The 13,424-nt window shown below is 39.9% G+C and overlaps 1 pseudogene; it reads left to right on the forward strand.

Moving 5' to 3' along the window:
* The first annotated feature begins 2,359 nt into the window (after nucleotides 1-2,359).
* LOC128597100 (histone-arginine methyltransferase CARM1-like) lies at nucleotides 2,360-8,029 on the forward strand (annotated as a pseudogene).
* The last annotated feature ends 5,395 nt before the right edge of the window (nucleotides 8,030-13,424 follow it).

The raw sequence follows: 13,424 nt of genomic DNA on the forward strand, positions 1-13,424 counted from the left end.
GGAAGAAATTTTAAAAATCTGAAGTTGAGACCTTCTGGGCTATCTGTGAAATTCTGTCTCTCTTTCTGTATCCATTAAGAGTGCAAATTACATGTACACCCTTCTCTCTCTGTGTGTCCCTTCTCCTCCTTTGCCCTCACATTCTTTCCCTCCTTCTGCTCCTCTTTCCCTCCTCCTGACCTTCTCTCTTTCCTCATCCCTCACATAGGCTTTGGTGATAATGACTATTTCCCAAGAACACTGTAAATATTGAAAATCCAGTTTAAAAATCTATGGTGTTCTGTTTTCAAACACTTTTTAGGATTATGGCTTCCTTGTTTTCAATATATGTATGTATAAAATGATAGACGGCACTGTTTGACTCTGGCCCTTGGTGGAAACAGAAGATGAGGAAACGTGGGTAGATGACTTTCCATGTCCTCATCATTCTCATAGTACTGTGCCCACATGTGGAGCCATCTAGGACATCAAGCCCTCCAACTCACTCACTGATGATTTCATTAATTAAATAAATAGAGATAGATCCTTTTAGCCCTAACTGTATTCCTTGCCCAATGCTAAATGCTAAATATATAGGAATAAATAAGAAAATTCTTCTACTTTTTGAGTGAGTGAAACATAAATATTTCATTGTCATAGGAGGTTTTAAATTTTTAATGGGAATATTTGAGTTTAGTCTTAAAGATCAGGTAGGAATTATCAAAGCGAAACAAGGAAAGGAGCTGTCTAGGTGGAAAGGAAAACAACCAAAGGCTCAGAGGTGACAAATGGTACAAGTGCAGCAAGAGTCCCTAAGTTGCTCTGTGGGGCTTGAGTTTCACTTGCATGTCGAGGACTGTCAGCTGACTTAATGTCACTAGACCTGTCCTTCCTCACTGCTGCTGGAGAGGACATCTGAGGTTTCAACTCCTCATTCGGAGCCTTACTTTGCCTCATCCTTTCATCAAACTCTGGCTGCACCACAAATTATTTTGTTTATTCCATGTTTTTTGTTTTGTTTCTCTTCCCCACAGGTTGGTAAGCATGGGTTTGGGGGAGTGGGGAACTGGTGAATTGAGTTCTTATCTGATTCACAGACTATACAACATGCACACAATTCACAGACTATATAACACATCCACACAGCTTTATTAGGGAAGCTTAATGAGAGATAAGTCTTTTGCTCTCTACTGATAAGACCCCTAAGCCTTCTGGCACCTAGGCCTGGGGATCTGAATGTGTAACAAGCTCCTCCCCAAGTAATCCCTTGGCACAATCAAATTGGGCTGCACTGCCGTAATCCCAAGTGCTGATATGAGAAGGTGATGTTCAGAGAATTTTAGTAAGATGCCAAACATTGTTCAAAGTGCTTTTTCAAAAATGTAACTGATTTAATCTTTAGAAAAGCCTTATAAGGTAAGCTTGTAACTATTTCCATTTTAGAGATAAGGAAACAGAGGCCTGGAGTGCAAATGGCTTGTCAAAGTCACATAGCTGGTCAGTGGACGAGCTAGAATCAAAGCCACTTTTAATCCACACCCTAGATTGCCTTTCTAAATATTCAAGGCCATAGGCCATTAGCCAGGCTGACACAGAATACTTAATATGCTCCAAGCATGATTTGAGTGGTAGCAGGTTCATAATGGTAAGACAGAGCCAGTGATGTGCTTGTAAACGCTTCATTCCTTTGGCTTTCTGAGTGGGAGGAGGGGAGTAAAGCTGTGATTTGTAGTGTTTGCCAGTTTCTATAGTTCAGATGTCACTGACCATGGAACTGGGAAGAAATGTGCACAGTGGGCTCTGATAAGCTGATATGAGCTGGCTTCAGTTCACTAGCAGATACAGCCTTTGCTCACTTGTGGCTTTCTGCCTGGTGTCAGCCATCACAGCAAATGCCATCATGAAGGTGCAGGCCAGTGGCTATGGAAGAACAGGCAAGAAAAATCTATTTTCTAAAACAGCAGGAGTGTCAAGAGGCTTTGGAGATCTAAAGTTGTGCTCTGGGTTGGGACAGTGAGAGGGCCAAGGAAATTGCATTTCAGCACTTGCATAGCACAGCACAGAGCTAGAGGCCACCTGCGGGGCATGAGATCAAGGGTAGGAAGCCCAACAGCCTTCCTGCCCCCAATTATCCTTCCCAGTAATCACACAAGTAATTTCCTTCAACTCAGCTTCCTCTCCTCTGCTCTCTCCCCCAACCCCAGGTCAGGTACAGGCCTACAGATTTTTTAGAGACCATTTCCTGCCAATTCCTATAGACCAGTTACCCTTCACATATTTAAACACTCAGTCCAGGTCTCACGTAGAGGACCTATGAAGTAGCCTCACAGCACATCACAGCAATTGGGGCTCAGGGACTCAGCTGAGGGCAGGATGCATGATGAGGCTTTGTACTACCCATTTCAGGTACCAGAAGTGCTTCTATGGGGTCAACCTGTCTAGTCTGCAGGGTGCAGCAGTGGACGGATACTTCAGACAGCCAAAAATAGTAAATGTGCCCTCTTTACAGGCTTTCTGTATTGATTTGTTCACTCATTCACATAGCCCTTGCTGCCAGGCTTTTAAGTCTTCCAGGTCTGATGTCCCAATCAATTAAAATAATGTCAGAGGATAGGCGTGGTGGCTCACACCTATAATCCTAGCACTATGGGAGGCGAGGTGGGTGGATTGCTTGAGTTCAGGAGTTTGAACTACTATTTCTACTAAAAATATTAATAGAAAATTAGGTAGGTATAGTGGTAGAGGCCTGTAGTCCCAGCTACTTAGGAGGCTGAGACAAGAGGATTGCTTGAGCCCAGGAGTTCAAGGTTGCTGTGAGCTGGGCTGATGTCAGGGCACTCTACTAAAGATAACAGATTAAGACTCTGTTTCAAAACAAACAAACAAAAAGGTGAAGTGATATTATTGAAAGCAAGGAGATTTTCCAACTACCTTCCAGTTGCCTCAGTGCCCTGACACATCACACACACACACTCAACCCTAACACTTGTTTAATAATTCACAGCTTCCCATCGATTCTAGTGGCCAATAGTTAAAAAAAGAGGATGACAAAACAGCCCTTAGTGCTTGATGTTTAACATATAGTAAGTTCTTAGAGCTAAAACTTTCCTGTTAATCAGATTTGGATTTTTGTTGTGGTCCCATTGGCTCTGTATCCTTGGGAAAATTTTAAGTTTGCATCATCTGAAATTCTTTCATTTGTAAATGGAAGGAAACCCCAAACAAACTGGCTTAAGCTAAAATAGAATGACTGTCACTCAAAAATTGCAAAGCCTGGAGATGGAGTTTGCTTTGGGATCCTGTTGCAGAAACTCCAACAGTGTTGCAAGGATCTGATTTTTCTCTCACCACTTGTCTCCACTTCCTCTGATTTAACTCTATTCCCTCCTACACAAGCACTCCTATTATGGTATAATAGCAAAATGGCTGCAGATATTCCTCTGATTCTTAAAACTTTAAGTTCTTCAGGAGAGGCTGCCTTTTCCTAGTGACGCAGGCAAAACCCCCAGATTTAGTTTAGATACACCTTGATTGCCCTATCTTGTGTCATGTGACCATCCAACCAATCACTATCTTCAGGGGGAAATTAATGCTCTTATTGGCCAAGCTGGGACCACATGCAACACTTGTTGCTGAGCAAGGTTCAACTTGCTGAGAGGGCACTAAGTTCATATGGAATTTCTTGGACAGAATTCAAGGGGAAGAAATAAATCCTCACCCTTAATAAATTTGGGATTATCAAAAACTTACTAAATGCTATTCTAGAGACATTTCAAGGAATGAATGATATAGCTCAATAAAACCCTTAGTACTTGGTGTTTAGCATATAGTAAGTTTTCAATAAATGCTAGTTTTATTCTTACTATTATTCTCATTAAGCTCATACCTTCTATATCCTAAATCCCGAGGAGCTAAAATTGCATGAGGAGAATTTAACTACAAAGTTGCTTGATTTTTTTCCCCCTGAGGTCACATTTAACATTAAGATTTTGATGGCTCAGATAGTCAAATACACAGTAAATGTTATGGATGCAGAGGAAGAAGCTCTACACAGGTTTGTGCAAATCAGTGTTGCTCCTGATGTTTAAAACTCTTTACATCTCTCACCACAAAACTTCAATGCAGATGTTGCTGCTTGCACGGGGTGGAAGATTTTAGATGTGAGTCACACACAGGAATGGTGCAGCAATACTAGATTCATTTACTGCAGAATAAGGGTAATGATGTCTCATTCATGGGATTGTTTTAAGAATTGAATGAGAAAAATTAAATAGTCACAACACAGCTTGTATTTATACAACTAGACACTATTCTGAGCTCTTTTTGTACAATCACTTATTTAAATGCACAACAAACATGTGAATAGAACCATTGTTATCCCCATTTTACAGATGACAAAAATGAGGCAGAGTGGAACAACAGGTTACATAAGGTCACAGAATTAAGAAGTGTGTTAGAACTAGGATTTGAACCTTTCAGAAAGCTCCAAATTCTGAGCTTCTAACCACTCTGCTTTAATGCCTTTCAAGTGAGAGTATATATGTGAATTCACACAGGCCAGTGCATGTAATAATGACAAGAAAAGACCTACAACCCACTAAGTGTTTACTATTTACTAAGTACTGTGCTATGTATTTTATACGCACTGGCTCATTTTTAAAGAGGGCACTCAGTAAATGTTAGTTCTTGTCCCCTTCTCTACTTGAAAAGAACTCTGCAATGAAGACTCATGCCTTGTTCATTCCATTTTTTTCGATGGTGATATGAACAAATCCCCTTTGGGTGATCATTCACTAGCATTTTGCCCTTTTCTCTCTGAGAAGATCAGGATTCATTTTTTTTTTTTTTCTGAATAAGAACATTAAAAGCCAACCACATTGTGATTTGTCTGGAGGTATTGAGGAAGCAATGATCAGACTTTAGAAAGTGCAACCAGCTAACTAAAAGGAAAAAAAATCGCTTATCTTGAGACCACAAAGCATATCCAGCATCAGTTAGGATAGGCTATTACATGCTTCAGTAACAAAAAGAAGCCTCCGTGGCTTCTAATAACATATGTGTCTTGCTCTCCTACAATATTTACCCATCATAAACAAGCTTTAGATCTACCATGGAATACCCACACCAGTAATTAGGCTGATGTACCAGCTTCTATCTGGAAAAATTCTGGTCGCTGACGAGAAAAAGAATGAGCATAGCAAAATATGCACTGACAATTAAAGCTTCTGTGTAAAATGACACACGTAACTTCTCTTACCATTTAATTAGTCAAAGCAAATTACATGGCAATGCCTGAGCTCAAGTGGAGAAAAAAATGCAACCCTGCCATAGGACCAGAAAAAGAGAACTGGCATTTGGGAACAACTCTAATAACAACCAAAGTTCTGGACAAAATCGACTTTCATTAGCTTCATTTGCTGCTCTGGGCTTTCTCCTGAGTCTGTGAAATTTTTTTGAATATTCTATCTATGTAAGTTTTCCAGAGATATCATTCATTCACTTGTGCATTGAGTCAACAATGTTTATTGAGATCCTACTTTATGCCAGGTACTGTGTTGGTGCTGGTACTCATGTAATTAGTGAAGTCTCTATTCTTGAGGAGCTCATTGTCCATTGAGGAGGATTCAAAAAAATGAGAAGTGTATCATCAATAAATTCAATGTGACAAGTACAATGGAAAACTCTAAAAATATTCTAATTGCTAAAGGGTAAACGATGTTAAGCCTTTGCACTATGAATGCAAATAACATACAACCCCCTTTGAAAATCTCCAGAGTTTTCAATAAAATAAGAGTCTTTGGAGTGATACAGCTCCAATGATGGATCAATATCACCTTTAAATGATGAAATGCTTCAAAGTTTGTGCAGCACTCTCATAAGCATTTTTGCATTTGGCACACAAGAACATTGTGAAGATTTTGCTACCTTTCAACAGAGAATTTAAGTGACTTTCCAAAATTCTGCAGCTAACATAGGTTCAGCATCCAGAAGTTGTAGTCTCTTTTCCAATATTTTTTTTTATTTCTCTTATTCTGCATTTGGCATAAACCATAGCCACTTCTGCCTGACTCTTGTTACAGCCTGATGAGAAGTTAAATTGCTTCCCTGAGAAGGAAATGAACTATGACCATGACCTTCTGAGCTGGATGCTCCCCTTGTGATCCACTCAATTTTCACAGGCCTCAATGTATTTTCCCTTCTGGACAGCTACATAGGGGAACTGCCACCATCCATGTTTTGGTTCCTTGAGAGATGGTTGTCACTTGTGTCCTGAGTCCTCCTCTTAATAGTCAAAACTGGTTCCAGACATTAGGCAGTTCTGGGTCATTATAGCAGATAGCATGGTTCTGACAGGGTTTTGTCAAGATGCAAGCTTTTCAAATATGCAGTTTCACCCAGCATTAATCACACACTGAGAGATCCTTGTTGCCAAAGCAAAAGTGCTTAAGAGAGAAAGAAAATATTCTGTGAATTTTCCTACTGACCTCACAAATGTATTTAGTATATCTGTCAACAATAATAAAAAGTAATTCCAAGTGTTTCTTCTTTCTTTCTTTCTTCCTTTCTTTCTTTTCCTTGCAGAGTAGAAATCCTCTTCGTGTTTCAGATGGCACAGTCTGGCCTCATCCATGGCCTGGCATTCTGGTTTGATGTGGCCTTGGTTGGGTCTCAGTATGTACCCTCCCCACACAAACTTCTTAGCCTGCTGTACCCCATGCTTTCCTCTACTATTTGTAATCATAATTTTAAAGTGTTTGAGAGTGATTTCAACCACATTAATACTTGTTTCTCCAGTTTTCAAGAAAATAAACACAGATGTTAATGTTGCTTGTAGAGTTTAGGATGAAGTGAAAATTAGATGGTTTTTCATGTGTCATATCAACTCTGACTAAAACATGCAAAGCCTCTTAAGCCAAATGGATTGAGCTTTGGAGTAGTGAGAGAGGGTTTGTGCTTTACCAACCTTCTTGGTCTTTTCTAGAAGGGATGGAGTCATACCCCAAGCTTCTACCTTTGTTTCCATCACACCTGGCTTTGTAACCTATTGTGTCTGGGTAATTCCCTAAATCATACTTTCCCCCGCTTTGGTTCACACTCTGGAATCCTTTAACGAGCAGGCAGGAATGTATTATGCTAATTGCAACAGGAGGAAACTTCTCCATCTGTGCACTCCATTTTCCTCTACTGCACAGGTTGGAAAGTTACAGGGAAAAGAAGCAAAAGACCACCTACAATTTGGATGTCAATGTTTGGGGTTTCTTGCATGGGCTGTACCACTCCATGACCCCCAAATTTCTGTTCTCTTCCTGACTTCCCTACTCTCCTCTCAGACTTCCTTATGTTTTCTACCTAGGAAAAATATTTGGTCTGGGTCACTTACCCAGGCAAAGGGAGACATTTACAATATCCTCTCCTCACTCCCGTGAGAGTGTCCAGGCTTATCTGCTTAGAAAGGGGGAGGGTGTCTTGGGGGACTCAGCAGAAAAAGGGCCCACTCTTGAAATCTCTATCAGAGCAGACAATAAGAGGGAAAGAAAGTGATACATAAATCATTCCTACTCCATAGAAGCATGTTTCTCCAAGGATTCCATACATTCGTTGCCCCAATAATAGTCTACATAAGTGAATTTGTTCTTGTAAGAGTAAGGGAGTCAAACTTGATGTCGGCTACTTCATGGGGGAAGTGTCTTTGACCTTAAGTTTTTTATCTTCAGATATATCCATCTATATAAACTCTTAAGTCAGTACTCGTCACTCAGTACTTACTCCATGTTGAGCTATTCTTAATCTTAAAAGGGTTCCATGAGCCAAAAAGAATGAAAACCACTCATCAATCTTAGTCCCTGTAAAGCCCATTAGGGTGGGTCTGGCATGTAATTGGCTTTTAACTCTTTCTTTGCCCCACAGGGTAACAGTTTGGCTGTCAACAGCCCCAACCAAGTCTCTGATTCATTGGTATCAGGTGCAATGCCTCCTGCAAACTCCTCTTTTTGCCAAGGAAGGGGAGACTTTCTAGGGGAAAGTCCTATTTGTAGCCAATAAGCAGTAGCAGAAAGACACAGAGGTAGAGGCACTTCCACCTCTGTTTACCGGGTATTGAGGGATGGATGGAAGTGGAAGGAAGCTGGAAAGCCCCTGAAATGCCAGCATCTACAAATGTATGGCACAGGCCTGGCCAAGTTCACATGGGTGCCCTCTGCTACAAAGGTCCAGGGTAAATCACCTCCTTGCATGAATGTGGCAAGGAAGAGCAGCTTTATATAACTCAAGGGCAGTGTTCTTCACATGGCCATGAAGGAAGGAAGGAAGACGGAAGAAAGGAAGGAAGGAAGGGAGGGAGGGAGGGAAATCCATCAGCTCATGAGAGCACTTGCCAAAGGCTTGAATTCATGTCTTTAAACCCTGTGAGCTTCCTGGACTCATTTATGTCTGTCTGACCACACCCTTCCAAATTTAATATAATAAAATTAATCTGTACTGTAAGGGGAAGAAAGCACTTCACAGGGAGATAGTGTGTGGTGTGTCAGGAAGGACTGGCTGCCTCTCTGTAATAATGGATTTCACAAAGTCTGCAGCAATTATGGTACCCTTATGGTAAAAAGGACTTCTTTTCTTCTGGGTAGATGCCCAGTAATGGGATTGTAGGATCAAATAGGAGGTCCAGTTTGAGTTTTTTTGAGAGTTCTCCATACTTTGTTCCAAAAAGGTTGTACTAGTTTGCAGTCCCACCAGCAGTTTAAAAATGTTCCCTTCTCTCCACATCCACGCCAGCATCTTCAGTTTTGAGATTTTGTGATGGGGGCCATTCTCTCTGGGGTTAGATGATATCTCAGGGTGGTTTTGATTTGCCTTTTTCTAACAATTAGGGATAATGAGCATTTTATCATATGTTTGTTAGCCATTCATCTGTCTTCTTTAGAGAAGGTTCTATTCATCTCTCTTGCCCATTGATATAAGGGATTATTGGCTCTTTTCATGTAGATTAATTATAGTTATTGGTAGATCCTGGTTATCAAGCTTTTGTCCAATTCAAAGTATACAAATATCTTTTCCCATTGTGTAGGTTGTCTGTTAGCTTTGGTTGTTATCTCCTTAGCTGTACAGAAGCTTTTCAGTCTAATTAAGTCCCATTTGTTTATTTTTGTTGTTGTTGCAAATGCCATGAAAGTTCTCTCCATAAAGTCTTTCCCCAGGCTGATATCTTCAAGTGTTTTTCTCGTGCTTTCCTTGAGGATTTTTATCATTTCATATTTTAAATTTAGTTCTTTTATTTATCTTGAATCAATTTTTGTGAGTGGAGAAAGATGCGGGTCCAGTTTCATTCTTTTACTTGTGGATATCCAGTTCTCCCAGCACCATTTATTGAACAGGGATTCTTTCCCCTGGTGTATGTTCTTGTTTGGTTTATCACAGATTAGGTGGCTATAGATGTTAGATCTCCTGAAGAGACCAATTCAAGCACTAAGATCAAAGAAATAATAAAAAATCTCCCAACAACAAAAAAAGCCTTGGTCCAGATGGCTTTACACCAGAATTCTACCAAACTTTCAAAGAAGAGCGTATTCCCATACTGCAGAAATAATTTCAAAAAATAAGGAGAAAGTAATCTTCCCCAACACGTTTTACAAAGCAAATATCAACCTGATACCAAAACCAGGGAAAAATCCAACTATAAAGGAGAACTTCAGACCAATTTCACTATGAATTTAGATGCAAAAATTCTCAATATAATTCTAGCAAATAGATTATAGGTACACATTAAAAAAATCATTCATCACAATAAAGTAGGTTTCATCACAGGGATGCAAGCCTGGGTTACATATGCAAGTCCATAAATGTAGTTCACCATATCACCAAAAGCAAAAACAAAGACCATATGATTCTCTCAGTAGATGCAGAAAAAGTATTTGATGAAATCTGGCATCCATTTCAATTGAGAACACTGAAGAGTATAGGCATAGGTGGCACATTTCTTAAACTGATCAAAGCTATCTATGACAAACCCACAGCTAATATTTTACTGAATGGACTAAAACTGAAAGCTTTTCCACTTAGAACTGGAACCAGACAAGGTTGCCCTCTATCGCCCCTACTATTCAACATAGTGCTGGAAGTTCTATTAAATACCATCAGGCAAGAGAAGGAAATAAAGGGCATCCAAATGGGAGCAGAGAAGGTCAGACTCTCCCTCTTTGCTGACAGTGTGATCTTATACTTAGAGAACCCCAAAGACTCAACTACAAGACTCCTGGAAATCATCAGAAAATACAGTAATGTCTCAGGATATAAAATCAATGCCCACAAGTCAGTAGCTTTTGTATACACCAATAACAGCCAAGCTGAGAAGCTAATCAAGGACACAATCCCCTTGACAGTAGCTTCAAAGAAAATGAAATACCTAGGAATATACCTAACAAAAGAGGTGAAGGACCTCTATAAAGAAAATTATGAAACCCTAAGAAAAGAAATAGCAGAAGATATTAACAAATGGAAGAACATACCATGCTCATGGCTAGGAAGAATCAACATTGTTAAAATGTCTATACTTCCCAAAGCAATCTGCAGATTCAATGCCATTCCTATTAAAATACCAACATTGTACTTTCAAGACTTGGAAGAAAATAATTCTGTGCTTTATATGGAACCAGAAAAAAACCCATACTAAGGCAGTTCTTAGCGATAAAAACAAAGCTGGGGGCATCAGCCTACCAGACTTTAGGCTGTACTACAAGGCCATAGTGATCAAAACAGCATGGTATTGGCCCCACAACAGAGATATAGCCATCTGGAACCAAACAGAAAACCATGAGATGATGAAATATTTTCTTACTTTTTTTTTTATTTGTGCTATAGTATCAGTCATCTGATATGCCTTTTATGTATAAATTTTGCTATTCTTTTTCTATCTTTTTTCTGATAATAAATCTCCCACTCCCTTATTATTTTGGTGTTATTCTTATTCATTATTAAATTATGGCACTTTTCCAGGAATTTATGTATAGAAAGAAGTTACCGTGGCAGGGAGAGATTTGACAGTCTTCATGCCATCAGCTTTTCTCAGCTCAACCTGTCTCTCCTCCTCTCTGCTCAGAGTCCTACAGCTTCCTGCAAGAATGGCTGCTCTTGTATTCTTTACACAGTTTCACCATATTCCAGTTCCAAGAGTGTTTCTTCTCAAAGCCTTGCTCAACCCAATTCCCGCACAAGGCACGTATCTCTTACACTTCAGAAGATGCTCCTCACCTTTCGTGCTATCTTTTTGTGAGCATTTTCTGAGCTGTACTTCCCCTGGGCTTTCTTGTCACTCTTTGAACTTCTTTTGTACTTTTTTCCATGTGGCTGATCACCAATCTCAACTGCTTTTACAGCCATTACACATATGTTGCAGATTACAGATATCTTTCTCCTGATTTTATAGAAAATGAGGTCTGCCATCTGCAGTATCTTGTCTCCTTGTTTTTGGATGGCTTCCAGGAGAAAAAGTAGAAAATGCTGACTTACACCACGTTCATCCTGGAAGTTACCACTTTCTTTCTAAATCCTTATAAACCATCTGTTTAATGACCACTTCTAAAAAAAAAAAACAAGAAGTTCAAAGGAGCAATAGCCAACATCTGCCCAGGAGGACTTTGCCTTTTCTGCCTTTTTTGCAAACCAGGATAATACTTTTTGCCTTCAAATTTTTTTAATTTTTTAGAGTATAATTAGATGCAATTTAAAACATCTTTTTTTTTTTGAGACAGAGTCTCAAGCTGTCGCCCTGGGTAGAGTACTGTGGTGTCACTGCTCACCGCAACCTCAAACTCTTGGGCTTAAGCAATTCTCTTGCCTCAGCTTCCCAAGTAGCTGGGACTAAAGGCACCTGGCACAATGCCTGGCTATTTTTTGTTGTTGTTCCAGTTGTCATTGTTGTTTTAGCTGGCCCAGGCTGGGTTTGAACCCACCAGCCTCAGTGTATGGGCTGGTGCCCTGCTGACTGAGTTATGGGCACCACCTTAAATCGTCTTTTTATTCCATTACTTTTGCAGGGACGTATCTTGGGTTTCATACGTATTAGTAATATTTTTCTACCCTTTCCTCCATTCTCCCTGCTAGTTAGAAGGAGGCAAACCATCTACCTCACACACCTGCCTCATTATTCCCAGGGCTCCCACAGCCCTCCATGCCTTTACTGTTGCACAGTGTTGCAAGTATTTCCCTGTCTGTGAGCTTCCTGAGCAGAGCAACTGAGTATTCTTCTATGGTGTATCTCTCTCTGCTGAATACATTCAGAGCCTCGGTGAGGATGTGAAATGACTGAATGAAGGCATCACACACCCGTGATCCTTTTTCATGAGAACTTAGTCGGGCATGCAAAAAGCAGCGAAACCATCACGGGCATGCAATTCTTTGCAGGAGGAAGAAATAAGGGAGAGTGGAAGTTCTTTATCTTGTTATCAACAGATCAGCAACCCTTGTGTAGTGAAAAGAGACCATATTTGGAAGTCTACTCTGTCCTGGTTCTGTCTGGTCTCTTCCATAGACTGTTTAATACTGGAGTGACCTTGGGTAAGTTAATGAATGTCTATAGCATCTCCGTTTCCTCACCTCATTATCTATAAAGTAGCATCTATAATCATTGTCGCCATAGGCTTTTCCAAATATTAAAAGAGAGAACAGAATATAATGATTCACACACAGTAATCCACAGTCAATCTTAGTCCCAATTTCTCTTTCCTTATTCTCTTTTCTTACCCTCCATGGAGCCCTTCAGATGTTTTGGTTTCAAAAGTCTTGTTTTCCTTGGTATTTTCTAAAAGCCTCAGCACGACCTGAATGTCAGTATTTTGGTGCTGTTTTTTTCATTAAGGTGCCATCCCTTTGTCCTGCCCTGGTAGGATCTTCTCCTCCCTCACTGTCACTTATTCTTTTAAACTCTGAACTCCTGGGAGAACTCTCTATGCAACCACGCAGGTGTGACAATGACTGCCCTTTCCTTCCCTGCCAGGATCATTTATGATTGTATTGTTAACATTTTATTTTTGACGGCCTCCTATCATTCTGGATCTGTCATTCATTTTATTGCTCTGGCAATAAAATAAACCCTATCTTTTTTATGAACTTTATAAAACATATATCCTTAAAGTTCATGGAAGTGATCTTTAAAGATTTTTTATCATTTGTACCTATAAATAAAAATGCTTTATATGTGTGTGTGTGTGTCACCCAAGTATATCAATGTTTATCTTTTAATTATGTGCAGGTACAACAGAAATGATAATAGAAATCCCCAAACTAAATAGTTTCTCACTTTCCTCCCTCCCTTCCTCTCTTACTGTGCCCCCGTCTCCCCATCCCCCCTCTCTTCTTCTCTCCCTCTCTCTCCTCTCTCTCTCTATATATATACACACACACGCACACACACATATATATGTATATCTCTATATATGCATACCAACACACTA

Source organism: Nycticebus coucang, chromosome 2, assembly GCF_027406575.1.
Source record: "Nycticebus coucang isolate mNycCou1 chromosome 2, mNycCou1.pri, whole genome shotgun sequence".
Classification (NCBI taxonomy): domain Eukaryota; kingdom Metazoa; phylum Chordata; class Mammalia; order Primates; family Lorisidae; genus Nycticebus; species Nycticebus coucang.